The sequence below is a fragment of the Pongo abelii genome, chromosome 21 (genome assembly GCF_028885655.2).
Source record: "Pongo abelii isolate AG06213 chromosome 21, NHGRI_mPonAbe1-v2.0_pri, whole genome shotgun sequence".
Classification (NCBI taxonomy): domain Eukaryota; kingdom Metazoa; phylum Chordata; class Mammalia; order Primates; family Hominidae; genus Pongo; species Pongo abelii.
In genome coordinates, this window is record NC_072006.2 from 16426446 (window position 1) to 16448060 (window position 21615).

General features: G+C 45.7%; 1 long non-coding RNA gene across 1 annotated transcript in view; it reads right to left on the reverse strand.

Moving 5' to 3' along the window:
* LOC100938432 (uncharacterized) overlaps nt 1–19929 on the reverse strand; it is a 94291-nt gene extending 74362 nt beyond the window's left edge. Inside the window, exon 1 of the long non-coding RNA XR_008517251.1 lies at nt 19667–19929. This is a non-coding gene — a long non-coding RNA (uncharacterized LOC100938432). The remainder of the gene's footprint in view (nt 1–19666) is intronic.
* Nucleotides 19930–21615: the final 1686 nt, after the last annotated feature.

The following is a 21615-nucleotide window of genomic DNA, read 5'->3' on the forward strand; positions in this document are numbered from 1 at the left end:
CGGAGGAGCCTGCATTTGTTAGCAATTGCCATATTTGGCTAAAAATTTCTGGACAAGTTTAGGCCCAGATACTGTGATTCCACCTTCCTTCTACAAGGTCAGTGTGGTTCATCACCTGAAACAGAGGTGGGGCCAAGCAAGACAACTTCATAAATAGATAAAGGAGACTCAAGCCTTTAATGTTCACTGCTAGGCCCTGAATTCTCAGCGAGGGTCTCCTCTGGCTGTAGACAGACCTCATGGCACTTGGGCCGCTCAAGGGTCCAGAGTCCTTGCAGCCTGAGAAGGCAGCAATATTTCCCAATGTTCAACATAATGACAAATACCTGACTTTCCTTTCATTTTAATGCCCGCCTTTCATGGAAGTGAAAGATTGTTGTGAATTTGGCCAGGCAAGAGGATTGCTTGTCCTTCAGATCACTCCCTGAAGAACAAATATTGTCCTTAGGAAATATTATCCAAAGCTTAGGAAAATATTGTATCTAAACTCCATGGACATTTTCAAGGGCTAATGTTCTTTCACAAGACAGCATAATATTTTTTAAACCCATAACTGAACCATTGGATTTAGCAGGCAGGGCAAAATCTTGCTATCCTCCTTCTACAAAACAAGCCAGCTGAGAAATACAGGCCTTTCCTCAGGACACACAGCTGGTGAATAGCCGAGCCGGCATAAGAACCGAGGTCTTCCGATTTCAAGATCAATGTCTTTTCTAAAAAGCAAAATTGACTCCTGGTAGGAAACAGAATAAAACTTGTGCTACCTTAAATGACTGCATTTGCCACTGTGTTGCCTATTTCACAATACACTTTTACTTATTCAGAAGTTTGAGTAACAAAGATAGCAATTATTTTAGAAATTTTTTAGTAAGCCTTTTGACAATATAATGAAAGCAAAGGATTATTTAAGATACACAAATTTGCAATCAGTGGATTTGTGGATCCAGAGGCCATCCATGGCACCTGGGATCTCCAGTTAAAATGTAATGGATAGATAATTAAAATCTGTAAATTCTATTAGGTCTTCACCTTACAAATCATCTACCAAATATTTTTGAAAACAGGCTTAGTCAAATTCCCCAATTGCCTTCGTTGCCTCTCCTCCCATCAGCCGCCTCCTGGTGGAGGCACTGGTGAGCACTCAGAGCATCCCAGTGGGGCTCTAGAGGGGGCTACAGGAGTCGTTCAGGGACTGGGTAGCCTGCTGGTCAGAAATCCCTTCTGGGAAATTCTGAGTGGGCTGCATATTAAACCTTAGAGGAGGGTTGGGTGTTCCTGAATTGAGAACAAAGTGTTTGTGCCCCAACGTTCTCATCCCCTGAATAGCACAGGGAAGTAATGTGCACTCTGGAGTCAAATGCCAGGTTCAAATCTTGGTTCAGGCACTTCCTGGTTTCCATGGCTGGAGGTGAGTTGTCATTTATAGCCCTCAATTTCCTCGTTTGTACAATGGAGATAACTTGGTTAGTTTAGCCTCCCAGGGCTGTTGTGAAGCTCAAGCAAGGTAGTAAGTGGAAATGCCTGGAATGATGCCTGGCACATAAAAGTTGCTCAGCAAGCCTCAGCTCTTCCTAGCAAGGCCAAGAAGGAGCACATCAGTTTACGACCATATGGACCCGGTGGAGTGGGGTAGTTGACCGTGAGGCAGCTGCTGTAATTTCTTCGGTAACCAGGCAAGACCCGACCTTGAGCTTTGCTCATCAGCTGCATTTGTAGTCCTTGTGGGGCTAAACATCCAAGTTGGCATTTTTATTCACTTAAATTGATAACGTAAAGAATGTTTTATCAAAAAGGGGCCTGTCTTCTTTGGAAGTGACTGCGTTGTCTCCTTTGTCCCCTTTAATTGTTCATTTGCTCTCTGTGTGCAGCTGTTGTGATTTTCTAGTATTTCAGATGCAGGTCCTCTCATGCAGGGGCTTAGCACTGGGTCATAAAACTATTCTCACCTCAGGAGTTTCACCTTGGAAACAGCTTCTATTCCTAGGCGTAAAAGGAATGTTCCCTGGAAATAGTCTTTTTTTTTTTTTCAAACTTAAAAACACCTTATCTTTTTTTAAAATTTATTATCTTTTTAACACAGGAAGCCTCTTCACCTCTTTTGAAATTCAGAGTTCCAATTCTGCTTTCATGACCTGAATGGTGAGTATAATGCAATTCAGGTGATTCCCAGCTGGAAATACTAAACAACACTTTTTTTTTCTGTGCTCCAGTGACTGCTGCAGAAAGGGACACTTAGAGGGGCCTTCATTATTAATGAGATACAGTTGACACCCTGGCTTGGGCAGCCATTTCTCAGTGTGTGCTCCCATCTGGGGCAGCTCTGGCTTGGGAGTAGAAATGACTCAAGACAATCCACCAGTGGTGGGAGAACTCAGACTTCCTTGCACTGCCGGGAGCCAGCTGCAGATGCCTCTGTGGGGGAATGTGCAGCTGAAGCAAAGGATCAAGAAGTCCTAGGAATGATGACACTGAAGGTCATGGTCAGAGCATTGCTGCATCTGAGCTCCAAACCACTCTGTGGTTTCTGAACAGAATCTGCTTGTGGTTATCAGGAATAATGTGATAATCTCTTTGCTGTCCAAAGTTACCCACACAAAATTTCTGAGACTAGAGATGAGAAAAACAAATGGAACAGGATGGCCAATGTCCCATTCCAGAGAAAACAAAATGTATCCTTAGGTAGAGTGTTTTATGCAAGATCATTATGAATGGTGAGAGGACTTCCCCTCAGATTACCAGGCCATCACCCATCTTTGCCTCCCATTACATCAAAACCTGACATTTTTCAAAATCATATCCAATAGCATCTGACAGCTTCTACACATGTTAGGCTTCCATAAAAGTTCTAAAGATCTGCTTTATTTTATATTGGTGTGTCAGTAGGTTTGTATGTCAATAAGGCTAATAAAATAAAAAATTAAACAGTAAGGTCAAAAATGGATGATGAATATTCCAGCAGTGATAGCCAATATAGTAGTTGAAGTTGAACATTAAAATGTTGGAGAAACATGATGGAGTATAGAGTTGAGCATCTGAAGAGGAAGCAGGCTAGCTCTTTAAGAAAGACAATTTGGGTCTAAAAAATGTTTTCCTTGATGGACACATTTTACTGGTGTTCTTCATGCTGATTTGGTGATAAAGTTAAAGCTGGAAAACTGTGCTTCATATGACATGAATAAACTCAGCTTCAAACTTTACATTTTTTTTTTTTTGAGATGGAGTCTCACTCTGTTGCCCAGGCTGGAGTGCAATGGCATGATCTTGGCTCACTGCAACCTCTGCCTCCCAGGTTCAGGTGATTCTCCTGCCTCAGCCTCCTGAGCAGCTGGGATTACAGACACATGCCACCACGCTTGGCTAATTTTTGTATTTTTAGTAGAAATGGGGTTTCACTATGTTGGCCAGGCTGGTCTCAAACTCCTGACCTCAAGTGATCCACCCAGCTTGGCCTCTTAAAGTGCTGGGATTACAGGTGTGAGCCACCACGCCTGGCCTCATCTGTGTATTTTAAGTAAGCAGGAAGTGTAGCTCTCTAAATTGTAGGTGAACAGGAGGTTAGCATTTAGAAAAGAAACAGAGCAATGGACTCTGGCCTGTCTTTAGAGAGCTATTTGAGTTCAACCATGTTTGGGAACAAAACACTAAAAGCCTTAAAGACCATTTTAAGTGGACTACATAGTGTTTTATTTTCCTGTGCTCCACACAAGGGGGGTTGGATGTTATAATAATGAAGCTCTTGTTACTGTCATTTCCCAGGCTTCTGTTGGTGGAAGGAGACTAGGTGCTGAGGATAAGTTTGGTAATATTTTCCATGAAAAACTAAGAAGGCCAACTCTCACCAGACTCCTATCATCTTGTCATATTCATGTGATGACCCAACTTACCCAACCCTCAAAATGAGGGACACTTGGCAACCAAGCTCTGCTCCTCTGCTGATGTGACTGTGTTCAGAAAATTCAACATATGCCTCCTGGAAAATCTACACTCAAGGCCCAGTGGAAGAATGTAGGATCTGCTTCCTGACCTTGAATAGCTTCTGATATAATAAGCATGGGCAAGAAATGTATTGGAATATAGCTTGTACATTTGCTGGATTGTGTTGAAGTCAATCTCAGATGCCGTTTCATCAGAAAATGTTTCAGTATGTCTTGCTAAGAGATTAGGATTTTAAAAAAAAACAAACACACAACACTACTATGCACCTAAACAATTAACAATAATTTAAAAATATTTTCTAACATTTTGTCAGTGTTCACATTTCTGTGGTGGATCAATAAATGAATTTTTGCAGTTGATTTGTTTGAATCAGAATTCAAACAAGGTCAACCCTCTCCACTGGTTGATCTATCTCTTAGGTCTCTTTTATTTCTTCTAATTTTACTTTTATGTGTTACATACCCTTCTGTTTTCCACTGCCATTTACTTACAGAACGTGTTAGGACATTGTTCTGCAAAATTTCCCACATTTCAGATTTGGCTAATTGCATCCTCATGAGGTCATTTAATAAGAACCTTTATCTTATAATTCCTGTAAGCTGGTGATTAGATTCAAAGTTTTTATCAGATTCAGTTTTACTCCATGGGCCTGGGACTTCCTATTGCACCATACAGAGACACATAAGGTCCGGTTGTTTCTCTCTTTGTGATATTAAGATTAATAATTGGAGACCAGGAATGGTGTCTCACACTTGTAATATCAGTGCTTCAGGAGGTTGAGGCAGGAGGATCACTTAAGTCCAGGAGTTCAAAGGTGCAGTGAGCTATGGTCGTGCCACTGAACACTGCATTCCTCTAGCCTGGGTAACACAGAGACACCCTGTCTCCAAAAAGAAAAAAAAAAAAGAAAAAGAAAAAGATTGATCATTTGGTTCAGATGTTAGCCTTATTGATGAATAGGATTTCATTAGGGCCGTGAAAGACCTGAAGACAATTTTTTAACTCTGAAGTGTTCCGGGTATAGCTAATAAACTAATATCAAAAATAGAAACCTCATATAGGGAAGCAAAGCAAGATGAAGCTAGAAATATGAATAATAATACTTTAAAAACACACATAACAGGCCATGTGCTAAGTGCTTTGTATATATATACTTAGAACAGAGTCTGGTGCATTGCAAGACTAAATAATGATATTATTGCCATTGTTAGCTTGAACCACTTTACTCTACAACCTCCCTAAGTCAGCCTGGTAATCCAGAGGAGGTGAAGATTCCTCCCTAGGCAGAATGACCTGGTTGCTCAAAAGTGAGAAATGGGAACTCCTCTCCTTTCTGTTTTTGGTAACATTGAGCCTGGACTATTTGTGGAATGTTTGGCCATAGGTGCTGCAGAGTAGGGAGGAGGAGTACTGAAAGTTGTAGGTTGGAGAATAGCAAATAGTTGTAGGTTGTCAAAGGCATTTTAGAATGAAGAACTGGTCAATTACTGGACACAGAAGGAATGGCATAGAATGGCGGGATAAGAGGCCAAGAGAGCAGGTTCAGAGCTTTGGTAATGGTCAAGCTCAGACTTACAATTCTATGGGTTGTTCCTCTACTAGGTGACCTGAAGAAAGACAGATCCATAGGTCACACCACAAATTTAGGTTAATCCCAGCAGGTTAAATATGGAAAATGATGCCATGAAAGTACTAGACAGAAGCATGGAATAATTTTTTATATCATGGAGGAAGGAAAGCTTTTCTAGTTGTAACACAAAATCCAGAATCCATTAAAAAGAAAAGACTACTCTGACTCCTAAGAGTCAAGAACTTGTACATCAAAAAAAAAAAAAAAAATCACCATAAGCAAAATCAAAAGACAACTGAGAAACTGGGAAAAAATATTTGCATCTTATATGACAGATAAGTGCAAATCTTTCTAATATGTGAAGATTTCTGAGAATCTGAGAAAAGGGCCAACAATCCAATATAAAAATAAACAAAAACATTTCACCAAACCACTACAAAAGGCCTTAAACATGTGAAAAGATGTTTAATCTTATTCTTAAGAAGTGAAATGCAGATGTAATTGTAATAACTTTAATGATATGTAATAATAACTTACCATCCATCCCTATTAGATTGGCTGAAAAAAGTGACTGTTGGGGGCAGAAGATGGTACAACCCTTGGAGAGAACCATTTGGGAATATTTATCAAAAGTACAAATGCATATATTATTTGCACAGAAATCCTTCTTCTGGAATTTATCCCACAGATGCATACCGGTGTGCCCACAAAATAGCAAAGAATTAGACACAATTCAAAGGCCAAAAACACTTTGGTACCTCAGTCAGTGGGACACCACGCAGCTATTAACAGAGACTGTGAGGCTTTTCATGTGTTGTTATGGAAAAATCACTGGAGTCAGTGAATACAGGCAAGTACAGAAAGAGTACCTGGCATGCCACCTTTTGGGTAAGAAAGGGAGAGAAAAGACCATGTACTCTTATTTGCATGTATTTGCAAAAGGAAACAAAAGAAACAGATTAAAAACTGACCTCAGGGAGGACAGGGCAGGGTGTAAGAAGAAGGCTTCTCAAGGTGGACCTTGAGAAGGTCCACCTTTACATACATAAAGATGTATCGTATGGGCCCTCAAGTCATGCGAATATCTTACATATTTACAAAAAATAAAATTTAAAAATGGCTGGGCGCAGTGGCTGTAATCCCAGCACTTTGGGAAGCTGAGGTGGGTGGATCACCTGAGGTCTGGAGTTCAAGACCAGCCTGGCTAAAATGGCGAAACCCCGTTTCTACTAAAAATACAACAATTAGTCGAGAGTGGTGGTGGGTACCTGTAATCTCAGCTACTCAGGAGGCTGAGGCAGGAGAATCGCTTGAGCCTGGGAGGCAGAGTTTGCAGTGAATTGAGATCATGCCACTGCACTCCAGCCTGGGCAATAGAGCAAGACTATGTCTCAAAAGAAAAAAAAATTTTTAAACATGAATGGTCCTGGGTCTGAAAGGTATACAGCTTGTTCAGGAAGGAGAAGGCTTGTGTACCAATGTGTAACAGGAAGCCCCAGCAACAAGGTGCACCCTGCAAAAAGCACTCACTGGGGAACAGTGGCCCATGATTTTGAGGGGGCAATTTTAAAAATATGTCATGGAAGGGGAAGCACTTGAACTGGATCTTGGTTTCAACAGGTGCTGATTGAGGAGAAGCTGACAGGCAGTGAATAGCAGGAGGAAAAGCTCAGAGGAGCAATGTCTGGGTGAGTGTGGGCAGCCGCTGAGAGCACCATGGGCCTGCTGGGAGCAGAGGGCACTGGAGGACAAAAATGGCCCTTGGGGTTAGCACTGAGGGGCCCCACCTGTCCAGATGGGAGCCTGAACTTTATTCTGCAGGTGGTGGGGTGCCATTAAAGGGATTTGAGTCCCTTTGAATCCATCGGAGCTGCAGTTCTATTTATCTGTTCATGCATTTCCTGTGTGTCTAAGACAGTGGGCACTGCTCCAGGTGCTGGGGCACTGAGATGAACACCGCTCAGCACCCAGCCAGGAGCTGGTGATCTCCTGCGGAGACAGGTTTATCAAAAATGACTAGAGGTCATGTGCTGAGGGAGGCACTAGAAGTCTGAACCAAGTAACAGGAAACAGGTTCAATTCATTCATTTTAGGGGAAGATGGAGGCCTAGGGGAGCCTCCAGAGAAGTAGAGATGCTTAAATAGAAAGTGGAAAGGCTCATGTGGTGGATGATTAGTGTTGTAGAGATTCGGGAGGAGAGAATGGTTAGTGTTGTAGAGATTCGGGAGGAGAGAAGATGCTGGAGTCAGGAATCCAATCAGCAAAGCAGGTGAATCAAGGCATCTAGGAGAGGTTGTCTGGAGCTGGAATGAAGGGGGTTCCGACTGTACGAAAAGTACCAGTGAAACAGGACAAACAGGATTAGGGGTGATGGTGGTTGAGGTGAGGTCATGGGGAGGTGGTGAAGTGGAAAAGAGGGTGCCAGAGTCACAGCCAGGAGAGGGGCAGAGCTGGGAGAAAGAGCCTGTCAGCCTCCTAGGGTCCTGAAGGCCTGTGTCATGGGGCGGGAGTACAGGTGGTATCTGGAAATGAGAATCAGGGCTCTGGGAAGAGGTGGCAGCTGGGGAGGGGGCTGTGATGTTGGAATTCCTGTGAGCATGGCTTGAAGCAGTGGATACAGCAGAGGTCCTCCAGAGAGGAAAAAGTAAGACTAAAGAGATTGAGAATAGTTACATTTTAGGGTGCAGGGGCTGAAAGGAGGAATGAGTGAAGGAAGAGAAAAAAATCACAAGATTTGGGCAATCGTGGGGAGATTAGGGCCTTGAGAGCAGAAAGGCAGAAGGGATGGAGGGCAAGGCATGATGCAAAGACCACTCCGGAGAAGCCTGGAGCACGTTCTGACACAGCCAGCAGCAACGGAGGACGACAGCAAGAGAGGCTGGCTGAGCCAGAGGTGAGGAGAGTGAGGAGGGAAACAGCACTGTCCTTTCCATGGAGCTCGAAAGTGAGGGAAGACAGGAGGGTAGGCCAGGGGTCCATGTGAAGCGGGGTCACGGTCCCACAGCAGGCTGAAGATGGGGCTCCCTGAACTGCAGGGCTGACCCCACCATCACATAAGAAGCCTGAAGACTGGGCCCAGCCCTTGGCTTTGGGGAAACCCCAGTTACTAGCAGCTGGGCAGAGACCCAGAAGACAGACAATGGCGGAGAAGTTGGTGTCTGAAAGTCAAAGTTAAAGGAAGCAAACAGAGGTGATTCTGCCCAGAGTCCTCCCCCACTGAAGCCCACGGGGGCCCTTGACTGGGCTCCTTGACTCCTGCCTTTGCTTCCCTCTGCGGTCCAGCCCCTCAAGGCCTCCAAGGGCTGCTTTGATTTCCAGGGGTTGCTCCCAAGACTGAGTGTTTTAGGGTGGGAGTACAGAGAGGAAGAACATTGTGAAAGTGCAACTCAACTCAGAAGAGATTTTAAAAATGAGGCTTTGTTGCTTTCCAGGGAGGAATATCTAGGATGCCAGCAGGCTATGGCTTGCAGAAATTCTGCCTTAGTGAATAGCTAAGATCATCTCACAGCTAGCCAAGCAAGGAAGTCTGTCCGAGCATCTTTCCTCTCTTGGCATTCCAAGCTCACAGCTCATCTGGCTTCCCCTTGATTTCTCAGTGCTCTCATGGTTAGTCTTGAAAACCATGATAACAATTATGTATTATATGAAAATTGTCATCTATTATAGCTATATAATATTATTATAATAACAATCATTTACTGAGCACTTGTTATGCAGCTGACATTGTACCAAACACCTTATCTTTTTCATCTCATTTAATTGTTGGCCGTCCTCATAAAATGGGTTCTGTTGTGACTTCATTTTCCAGATGGAAAAACCGATGTTTGGAGGTTAGATGACTTGCCTGGGTTACAGGATGCAAGTGGGTGAGTCAGGAGGCCTCTTCAGGCTGAAGTCAGTGTTCCACCTCCCAGGACTTGGGCCTCTCCCCTCGCTGGATGTCCCCCTCAATTCAGTAACCGCACTTTAACCTGCCTTTTGGGCTCAGGAGTGATCAACCTCAACCCTCTTTCCTGCTCTCTGCGCCACCACATCCCACACTGCCCAGCTCCTTTCCTGAGCCAAACTGTCTCAAGCCTGCTTTCCTGTGACTTTGCCTCTGCGACCACCTTTGCTTTCCCAGGAAGACGTTTCCTGTCCTTCCTTTGGCCTCTGGACTTCCGCCTGTCAAACTCCACCCATTCGTCAAGGTCCGTCTGAGATGCCAATTCCTTCCTGAAATGCCCCGTGTTCTTTGGCGGCCCATGGCCTCCTCAGTCTCAGAACTGTGTGTTTACCTTGTTCCCTCCGCTTACAGTGGGGCTCAAAGTATTCTGCTACAGCACCCCCTCCTGGTTCCCAGAGGTAAATGCCCTGCCACTCCGGAAAGGGACCTCAGCCTGCGTTCTAGATAACCAGGGCGGCATTTTTTTAATGTTTTCTATTCTGTCCTTCAAATGGACAAAAATTTCTATCCTGTGCCATGAAGAGTCTACACTTGTTTTGATATCAAAATAATGTTATTTTCCAAAATCATTAGGTGAGGTTGAGATTTCAGGAAGATGTGCTTTCCCCTGGCAGGCCCTTCCTCCATCCCACTGCCAAGCACTAACAGGAGAGGCACATCCAAGTTTAAGAAGCAGGTGAGCAGAACACAAAGTCCTCAAAGGCAAAAACTGCCTCTCGCCCTGCCTCACCAGCGGGTGTCGACTGTAGAAAGAATGAACTTTATATGTGCTCAAATGGATTACATGTTAACATCACCTCTTAAAGGGTCTGAAAATCATTTATTTCTCAGTAGATGTGGGTTTTCCTTGTGATCAAAATGACTTGATTAATTTGCTCAGTGAAGCTATTTTTTAGAGCTGGTATGAGCCCACCAACATAGTTTATGTTCCCAAGTTCTAATTTGTGGGGTCCCTAGGAGGTTCTGTTGCTTTTCCATTTCAGAAACCTACATGTGCTGGAAACAGAGCCAGACCACATTCTTAAATGGCTGCATTTGTCCCAGAGCCCTCCCACCTCCATATTCGTTGCCTTTCTCTTGCCCCTGAGATTCTAAGAGACCCGATGTTAACCTAACTCTGACATGGCCCTGCTGCAGCTCAGCCCACCCCCTCCTTGCTCTTGGGGCACCACAGGCTAAATCATTTCCTTTCGGCAAGAACTCCCACCTTCTCAGAATAATTCCTCCTGCCAGGGCAGGGGGGCTGTGAGCTGGCTGGAGCCACCCTGGCTTCTATCTCTGTGTGATTGGGTAGCAATGATTTTATCTCCATGCCTTCATCTTTGCAGCAAGGAAACTGTTATAACAAACCCACATGGTTGGCATGGCATGGGCTGGGTTTCCTGGCAGGCAGCTGGTGTACTGGGAACAGTTATTGGGATTGATGCCTGTGACGGATGAGGAACAAGGCTGACCAGGAGAGAAGTCTGACTGTGATGCAGTAGCCAAACAGACCCAGGCTGATGTTCCGTGGAGCTCTGGTGCTGGGATGGTCCTCAGAGTTGTCCTCCATTGAAGCTTTTGTACCCTACAGTGAGTGGTCCCCAGGAAGGGGGTGTTTGCTTGGGTTTTATGGTTCTCTTTAGCCTAGGGCAATGGAAAGCAGGCTCTGCTGTGAGCCACCAATCTTGAGGGAATGAGCATATCAGTGCTGGTGGGGGGATCTGGGCATGCTGGGCAGTGTTAGCTACAATACACAGCTGCCCAGCCTCACGGTGAACAGAGGCCATGAGCTCCCTACAGCACTCCACCGCATTAATAAGGACGAATAGCTAGGAGCCTGCTTATCCCAAGAGTACAACATTTTCATAATAGAAGATGTCACTTCACTAAAATCTTAGACATCAGGCACTTCAGGGAATGGGGAGAAGTTATAGTTGGGGGCAACCCAAGAGAGGCGTGAATTTTTTGAAAAATGGTAATTTGGGATAAATGGAAGAGTCGAGTCTCACTGTTCCTTAGTCAGGAACCCTTGTCACAAGCAAGGGCCTGTTCAGAGAGCCAGTCCCTGATCCCCAAGCCCAGGCTTGATTTGTAAGGGACTGGGCCCATTCCCTGAGGGAGCTCCTGGTGAAAGAACATGTTTAGAAGGCAAACAAGGAAGGGGAAAAACCACACTCAGTACAAGAAAGCATAACAGTAAGCACAGAAGTAAAATATCTTCTTCTTTCTGGCAAAGGAAGAGCTTGATATTACAGTGGGTTTAGCCAGAACAAGCCGGTGATTCCTGTTTAGCACAGGGCCCAGCATTTCAAGAGGACTGGACCTCAGGAAGAACCATAGTTCTCCCATGTTACAGGAAAATACCTGGCCAGCTGTGGATTGCCATCTTCCTCGGCTTTCTGAAACTGGAGAGCGTATAGCTGTCACTCACCACCTCCATCACCTCCATCACTCATCTTCTGTTGGCAACAGACGCTGCTGACCCTGTTTCCCTAGTGAGTGTCACTTCAGGGTCTTGAATGCAGCCCTGTGAAGTGCTTCCGAACCAAGGAAGAATGTGACAAGCTAATGGAAACTCAGAAAAATAGGGCTGTTTTCTTCTCGAGATTCCATTTAAGATGGCTTGATTTATACATATTTCTATTGGCAAATCATTCACTGCACGTTTAACAGATGTCCTATAAAAGAGACACAAAGGCCGGGAGCAGTGGCTCATGCCTGTAATCCCAGCACTTTGGGAGGCCGAGGTGGGCAGATCACCTGAGGTTGGGAGTTCGAGACCAGCCTGACCAACATGGAGAAACCCCATCTCTACTAAAAACACAAAATTAGCCGGGCGTGGTGGCTCATGTCTGTAATCCCAGCTACTCGGGAGACTGAGGCAGGAGAATCACTTGAAGCTGGGAGGCGGAGGTTGCGATGAGCTGAGATCGTGCCATTGCATTCTAGCCTGGGCAACAAGAGAGAAACTTCGTCAGAAAAAAAAAAAAAACCATAAATTAAAATGTATTAGTTTTTTAAAAGTATAGAAAAATAAGCAGGGCATAGTGGCTTATACTTATAATCCCAGCACTTTGAGAGGCTGAGATAGGAGGATTTCTTGAGGCCAGGAGTTCAAGACCAGCCTGGGCAGCATAGGGAGACAAAAAATTAAAAAAATTCGCCAGATGTGGTGGAATGTACCTGTATCCCAGTTACTCAGGAGGCTGAGGTGGGAGGATGGCTTGAGCCCGGGAAGTCGAGGCTGTAGTGAGCTGTGTTTGTGCCACTGCACTTCATCCTGCTTGACAGAGCAAGACCTTGTCTCAAAAAAAAGTATAGAAAAATAGTATAATGAGAATAATGGCCAGTGATTCAGCATCTCCTGTCATCAAGTGTTTTCTGTGGTTAGGTCATTTGGCCCTGGCCATGACCCTATCATATAGATGAAAACACTGAGGTCCATGAGATCCGTGAGATTAAGCCTCAGGAGGTGGAATCCAGAACATGGATTTCAGCCTGAGGACTTCTGAGCTAAAAAAAAAATGCCTAGACTTGTCCATATTGTGCTTTTCTGTAGCCAGGTGGTTTTCTGAGTTTGAGGTGCATATGCATTTTTTGACCTATAAATACTGAGCCTTAAAGAGGATGTGTAGATCCTCTGTGTGCTTACTTGATAATGAAATACACACACACACACACACACATGCAGGCACTAGCCATGGGTAGTAGCTCTAATAGTGTCTGGTCACAAATTTCTTCAATCTTCCTAGCAGCCTAAATACTACAGCTGCAAAGAGAAGCTCTGAAGGCACAATGAGAACAGAGGGTCATTAATTAAGTCCCCACTCCCTCTGTAATGAAGGGCAGGTGAGTACAGCCTAAAATGGCAGAAGAACCTCAAGCCTGAGTGGTAATAAAACGCCATCAAACCCTGCCTAAAGCTATTCATCCAAATTAAAGTTCTGCTGAATGCCAAGCCGCAGCCAATTCCACAACTCCTCTTCCACAGTTACCTACACCCCAGTTTAAAGAGAAAGTAAGATGAAAGTGCCTGATTCACTCTGCCCAAATCAGCTGGCTGATATCGCAAGCATGAGCACATGTCCCGCACATGAAATGACCAGCCTCTTGCAAAACGAACTGGGTTATATTTTGGATAACAAAATTGCATAACAGAGATTAAACCACACAGAATTTGGGCTCAGGCAGAGGTGTTATTATGCAAATGAAATGGACAGTACTGTTACAGGGTACCCATTACAGGGGAGCAAACCTCTCGCCTTGTTGGCCTGTCAAAAAGCGATATTCCAAATGTAGAGCATTTCCCAGTCTGACGGATGTTAATTCAATTAGCCACTTTGCCAATGTTGAAATGCCTAGAAACCTTGTCAAAACTCATTTTCTCAGCATACCCGTTCATAAAATCTACAGTCCTGCACCCTCGTTCAGCATCTGTTACTGCATTTCCTGTAACCCTATAACCCTTAAGCTTCGGGGAGTTGCTGAGAAATACCAAATATTAAATGTCATTTTAAGGACATTTTAGTTTCTGTTGTTGCTATTAATTTTCATGTATCTTTAAATTATTTTAACATCATCATATAACACAGTTAATTTTATTAAAGTAGATGAATGTAAAGAATATTTTACAAGATACTTTAAAAAAACTGATGAGGTTTCTTAAATATGCATTTCAAGATCTTCTCAAGAGGTGTCCATGCAAGATTTTAAAACATAAACAAGACCCAAAGCTCCTCAAGAATTCGCGTATTTGCTCTTTTAGTCTTAATAATGACTTAGTCACAACATTTTATAGCTAAAAAGAATCTGAAAAACCATTGCTTACAATGCTGTACTTTTATGTACCTTTTGAGGACGTAAAGGTCCTACAGTGATGCAGTTACTTCCAGACTTTTTGCAACTTGTTTAAAAAATGAAATGAGGTTTGTATTTTAGAATAAGCTTACAAAACAATAAAAATCAAATCAAATCAAGCAGTTTAGATTTTAACATTTATTACCAAGGTGAGGCTAGCGAAAATGAAAAGGAGCTTTCTTTTATTTGATTTCTGAGACTTGGAAGAGCATAAGTGAAGTGTTCTATCAGGACCAGAAGTCTGGGTCTGGATAAAAGCAACACTCAGATCTGCAATGCAGTAGTCCCTAGCCAGTGAGCAAAAGTCACCCCCGTTCTAAGCTGCATAGCAATGAAATAATGTTAACAATCCCACTAGTCATAAAGATACAAACTACACTGAACCCTTCAGAAGATTCTGTATTTCTCAGATGGCATCAGAAGCTTGAGGGTTATGATTGCTCTGTGACTTTACATATCTAGAGAACTGTGCTATTTAACAGTGCTAAGAGTCAAGTTCAACTCCCACCTCCTCGGACAATGAAATCATTCTGACTCCCCTACTGGGTAGCATTTATGATTCATTGCCACCTCTCCCAGAGTTGATCTGTCAGCCCGAGAGGCTAAGTCAGTTGCTGACTCTCTGCTGCTCCCCACCCCCTCCAGCTTACTGTACAGTGAAGCTGTACAGACGGTTATACCTAAGCAGGAGGCTGGGGTCACCTGTGTGAGGGCAGGAAGACAAAGGAATCTTTAAAGACCACAAACCTCAGGCAGCCAACCCAGCCTGGGAAGGCAGTGTTCTCCCTGTTTCCAGGAGGGGTCAAAGTGACATAATGTGAAAATGCCCAGGAAGGCTGTATTAGACATGGATTTAAATATATTTTCATGAGCCACTGTAAGGTGTTCACAGAGGTGAGACCAGTGAGCCACCAGCCTTTCCTCCGGCATCCAGGAAAACACTTGTGAAGCAAGAAGTATCATGTTACACCAGCCCTTCTCTTCCCAGTTTCTCCTAAAGCAGATTCTCAAACTTTAATACGCATTAGAATCACCTGGGCAGCTCTTAAAAATCCCAGTGTCCAGGCCACAGCCCAGAAAATTCAATCGGAATCTCTGGGGATGGGGCCCAGGCATCAGGGCCTTCCAAGGCTCCCTTTGGTGAATTCAATATGCAGCACCAGTTGAGATTCGGTGTTTCTTAAAGAACCCTTTACAAAAGCAGGACTGGTTGAAGTGGTGTCTATTCAACGGCACAGAACTGAACATCGACTCTAGATGGCTGTTCAGTCGGCTTATTGCAGGACTGGGGAGAAGCACTCACCCGCGGTGGCGATGCGGGTCTTTTCCTGCATACGATCTACAGACCCTGTCTAATATTTTCCATGCCAGGCAATGAGATCACAAACTCCAAAACATTAAATCAAAACCGGAGGCATTACGGGTCTTCAATAAAACTTCATAGTCTGTACACAAGGGGGAGGGAGAAGAAAATTAAAACCATCACCAAGCTGCGGACATATTATATGTGTGTGTGTGCGCATTTTTTTTTGTGTGTGTATGTATGTATGTATGTATGTATGTATATGTAGCAAGCATTGGGATAGCATAGCAATTAGAGACAAAAATATGTAGAACAATAATTAGTTAAAAGTGATTGGCTAGGCAGACAGTAAAAAATTACTCACAAGTAAAAATAATCCATTTGTGCCTTAAAGAAAGCTCATCATAAAAGATACTTGATTTCTAACAAGGAAAATGATTTATGCCATGGTGGGTGGAAATAACAGTGATATACATATGAGAAATTAAATGAACATGAAGGAGATCCTACTTTCATGAGAATATTCAATTATAAAGGACTTCAAGACTTCGAGTTTACAAAACCCTGTAACAAAGTCTTTATTCCAAAATAGCGGTGTTTCTAAATAGTATGCTGGATATAAAAAATAAAAGCCTTAACATCTAATTCTAATCATAATTTTAATAATGGAAGAAATGGATAACTGAAGATGGGGGCAGTACTTTGATTTTAACACCTGCAGTAACTGCAGGTGTTAGCGTTCCTTTGGCAAACCTTCTACCTATCTCATTTTCAGGGCTTGAATTATGTTTTTGTGTGGGTGTGTGCTGAAGATTGGAGAGGACTGATCTTTAATAAGAAACTGGACAAATCCAGGCAAACAAGGACTGGCTTGACATTGTGTTTAATCAAGACAAAGGGCTCCACATGGGTCCTTCAGCTTCCTTGTCCATTATTCAGGTTCTATTACCATGGAACCTGAATATTACAGAAATATTCAGATACTCAAATATTTGGAAATATTACAGAATTTCCAAAGCATTACCCTTGCATTCAAGGGCAACACACTTCAAGCTGGTTCCAATTAGGCTGGGCCAGTGTGGATGTCTCACACGCGTCAATATTTGCAGCTGAGCTAGTCAGATCTGCAGGGGTATCCTCTAGACAGCAGGAGACCCTCCTTACTGCTGCCTTTGCGAACAATCCTGCAGGCATTTACACCACCTCCCTCTCAGCTCCCTTCACAAATGCCATTTCTATCCTTTGTACCCCTGGGGCTACTCTTAGATCTCCCCTTTTCCAAACACCTGGGAGATATGCCACATGGACATTTCAAGTTTCCCAAATAATTTCCATTTTATTAGTGACATTTAGACTTAATACTGTCACTTAAACATTTTTTTGAGTGCTTACTGAAAAGGTGGAATTTTGACCCATGTCTGGAAATTTCTGCAGGCATTCATGTTGATGAAATAAAATTAAATAAGATCTAATTGCATGGTAGAGGTCATTTTATATAAGAGGAAATTGAGGCTTATTTGACATGCTCATTGCCAGGGAAAGAGAGACATAATAGCAATCTGCAGAACTCGATTTGGGGCTAGTGAGAATATACACACAAGAATAGCAAGAATGCCAGATCCTCCTGAAGGCTCTAGAAACCGTTTCTTCCTACAAAGGGTATCAACCCTCTGTAGTTTATTTTTATCAGCCAAATTCCACGTTTAAAATGTTTCTACTCCAAAATAAATGTTATTAATGTAGTAGTGAGATCCCTGCATTGCAGGGTAGAAAGTATCTTAGATCTTCGTTGCCAATACTCAATTTCCCCCTATTTATTTCTAGTGTAGGTTTCACGCAAATCTGTTTTCTAATTTGCTTTTTTCTTACATCTCTGAACAGAATTGAGGAGCACTGGTCTTCCACCGTTTTGTTAATCACATTGAAAATGTTCACCTATTCTTGTTTATTCATTTCACTTTAGGAAAACGAAAAAAGTTTTCCTGGCTTCTCTCGCCATACATTGCCAAGGACATTGCTCGCTGGTAGTGGCCAGTGTCAGCGGAAACGGTGCTCCATCCACCACTACCCGACTCATTTTCGATAATAAACATTTCCAGGGTAGCGAACATCATGGAGGCCTAGGCAAAGAATCAACTTTACGACCACCTTGGTCAGCAGCAGGCCAAATGAAAATAAGCCGCGGGAATGGGTCCGCGAAGCCAAGGACGTTATTTCTCGCTCTTGGGGACTGTTTTAATGCCAGTTGGCAGGGTCCTCAACACCTTCCATTTGGGGTCTGGAGAGTCTGTGTGTCCTAGTCAGGAGAGGCAGGTTCTGTGCAAAACGCACTCCCCACCTCGTCCTTGAGGATCCACACTGTTGGAAGGACGCTCTGACCTCGCGCTCCGAGGCAGCGCTCACAGGCGCCAATTCAGAATCCAGTCTTCCTCTCCCCTTCCTCGCCCTCCTCCTTCCACCGCCGCAGTCACTCCCCGCGGAGTTTCGTTGCTTTGTCGCACAAGCCAGCTTTTGGTCTGTTAGTTGTTCGCATTCCCCGAGGGTTTGCAGCTCCCGATCTGGCTCAGCTCTTCTTCCCATAGTTTCTTTGCAGCTAGCAGCTCCTCATTTCTCTTTTCGTCAATTTTCTTCTTATTTTTAAGTATGATGTGGCGGATCTTTTTTGCAAAACTATGGGCATGTGTACGTTTGGAGCTTGGTACTAAAACCTGATGCATAAAGTGCGTTTTTAGCCCGAGCTGCTTTTTTTTTTTTCTCTTCAAAAGTAAATTTAAGAAGAAAATTAAGAGACTCAATTTGACTTCGACTTTGAACCACAGGACTCACGGCTCAGTGCTCTTAAAACTCTTAAAAACACAGTGAAAGCGCAGGTCCGGAGCAGAGCCAGGACTCATGCAGGAGCGAAAGCGGGCCTATTAAGGCCTGAGGCTAGGACGTCGTGAGGAAGACTGGGGATCCCGGCCCTGCGGCCTCTGCGGGCTGCTGCTGGTGGGTACCAGCGTTCGTTGTTAGGCCCAAGTCTGGCCAGGGCTCTCGAAGAGTGCCACCTGTGTTTACTGCCCTCTGTTACTTCCCGCAAGAACCGAAATGCGCACCTGTATGTCCAAGTTGGACTTAAATCAGCTTTTTCTTAAGGTTTCTCCTGGAGACCTTGAAATGCATGGGCCCGGGGAACATCCCGGCCTGTTGCTTGTTTTAACTCCCGGAAACAAACCCACCAAAAATCAAAGCGAAGTAGGAGACATGAAGTGGGGGCGACTGTAGCTTCAAGAGCGGCCCTGTCACCGAACCCCTGGGTGTTTAGCAGTCGGAAGTTTCGGGTGCTGAGTTCACGGCTCAGGTGGCGTGCAGCAGGGGAGTACTCATCGGTAACCCCCCGTGCCGCCAACCCCCAGTCCCCAGAAGGGCAGGCACCCCTTCGCGCCTCCTTTTTCACTCCCGCTTTTGGCACAGAGTTTACCTTTCTTTCTTTTCCTGCCTTGGGAAAACTGGGCGAGGGCCCGAGGCCTCTGGGGACCCTCAAATCCATCCTCTGCCCTGCTAGGAGTCCAGCCCCAGGCGGAGGAGTTTTGCCCCAGGTTTCTGAGTGCGCCCTCAGCTAACAGGCTCCCGCGACCCTGGAAGCGGAACTTTGTTGCACTCCGCGCCCAGAGCACGCTGAAATACGGTGCCAAAGCCAGCCAAGCAAAAACGCAGAATCCGCGAGCTCTTTACCTCTGTGCGCTCAGCGCTGACTAGTAGCTGTCCCCGGGCCGTGGAGAGGGCTAAGCTGCCTCCTTGGGAGGTGGGAGAGACGTTTCTTTTCCTTCTGGAATCTCATTTTAGGGCCACCTCTCACCAAGCCCAGCCTGCAGCTCGGGAACCCGCGATACCCGGCCGGGGGACGACAGGGGGCGACAAACTGTAAGGTTTTCCCTATGCCGGACCGTGCAGAAGGCTGCAGCGAGGGCTGTGTGCTCCCGATCGCGCACAGCTGGCTGCGGGAAAGGGACCAGGATTGAGACGAGGGCTCGCGGACTCTGCTACCGGGGAGAACCACCCCCTCTCATCGTGCGCAATCCCCAGACTCACCCCTCTACAGTCGCCCCTAGCCACGGGCGGCCTTCACGGGGACGGGGGCGGAGTTTTCTCCTGGACTGCGACTCCTTGCCACTTTTCCAAGCTCCGCAGCAGAGGTGGGGTGGACGTTCCCCTGAAAGGGTAGTTGGGCGAACCAGCTCTCACGGTGTCACGACCGGCTTTATTTCCTCGTCTTTGAGTGTGCCTGTTGACTCCTCACCTACTGGGGGGAAGAAGCGGCTTTAGCTGCTTTTCCGGATCACGAGTATGAACTGGACTGAGGCAGGGATGTGGCGTTCCTTTATCTCAGAGACTCCAAGGTCTGGAAATCAACCTTTCTTGGTATCTCGCGCCCGACGAAGCTAGCAGATTCCGCAACGGAGAGCACTGGGCAGGGTGCGTCTCCACTCCCCGCACCCCCGGAGCCCCGTGCATACTGTGCGTGCTTAGTCCTCTCTTCGCTGCCTTCGCGGAACTCCTGGCTTAGGCATGCCCACTTTAATCCAAACCATTCCCTTTCCCTGTTCCTTACTCCAAACCTACGCTGTCATGGACAGGCCTAATCTTCTACATAGGTTCGCCTGCTCCCACTCTCGCACCCTCCTGCCAGTGCACTGACCCTCAAACCTCCACCAGGTCTCCAGGACCTCCCAGAGCCAGAGACTGTACTGTGTTCATGCCGCCGGAGAGGAAGAGTTCACTTCTTTTAAACCTGATTTTTCTTTTTCCAGGGGTAATTCTTGTCTGTGGCCCCACCGCGTGCTCTCTCTAGAGAGCCCAGGAATTATGAGCCAGTCACTCCTAACAGATACATTTAGACAGGTGGATTAGGAGCCAGGGATGCTCTCTGGCCCCACAACGGAGGGAAAGGGGTCGGGGCCTCCGCAGCCATGGTTCCCCAGGGTGGGCTGATAGGGTCCACGTGCTCCTCAGCCACAGTCACCGCGCTGGCGCCATACTCAACTCTGGGTGGCTAAGGAGAGCTAGACCCTTGGGGTCGGCAGGAGGGAGGGGAGGAAGGTTCTTCCCTCCAGGGGAGCGCTGGGAGTCTCAGAAACCTCGGCTGTTCCTACTCTCTCCCCTGTGCCCTCTTCCTGGTCTAGCACATTCAGCCCAATGCCTTTGGTGCTTACTGGGCTCAACCTCAGAACTCTCAGATCCTGACCCCCTCCAATCAGTTCATGTTCAAAATCACGAGTTTCCTCCTCCTGGCCTCACCGCATGGCTCCCGGGCACGGTTAGCTGCGCAGGTTGGGGAGTTCAGAACTGCTTTGGTGCAGGGTAGAAACAGAGAAATTGTTGATGTTCAATCTCAGGGGTAAATAATTCAGGGCTGCGCAAAACCTCATTTAAATGAAGGAGAAATGACCATTCTGTGGTTTAACAGACTTCCTGAAGCTGCAGGTGATGGGAGAAAGACGAGGCCAGGCCACCCGGGATAGAGTGGTGCGAGATTCCACCGCCAGGGAGAAAGGAACTTGTCCTTCAGGCCTAGAGCTGGAGCTGTGAATTTGGCCTCCCGCCGGTCGCGCTTGGGGGCAGGAGGGCGCCGGATCTATGAGCCTCTTAGCAGCAGATCGGGATCCTTTTGCCTCCTGCCCCTTCTATCACTTCTTGGAGAGGGATGAGTTCTGGTGGCTGGGCCTGGCTGTAGGAGACAGGATTTGGACCGTGCCCCTCTCGCGTCACCGAAATCACCCCCACTATTCCAAGAGTGGTTGGCTATTAAACGTTGTGAAGATTTCCTGAGAGAAGGATTGAAGACCTGGCCAGGAATGGGACACAAGTTCCGCCTTGTGTCTTCCTGCCAGGAGCCCTGCACCGCGCTGGACGCTCACCTTGACACTCCCAGCCAGCTGGGGTACTGATCCCACTCTTCCCCGGCTGCTGCCCCGGGAGTGGGGAGGTGGAGAGAGCCACACCCTAAACACCTTGCCACGATAAACTTTTATTCTCTATCT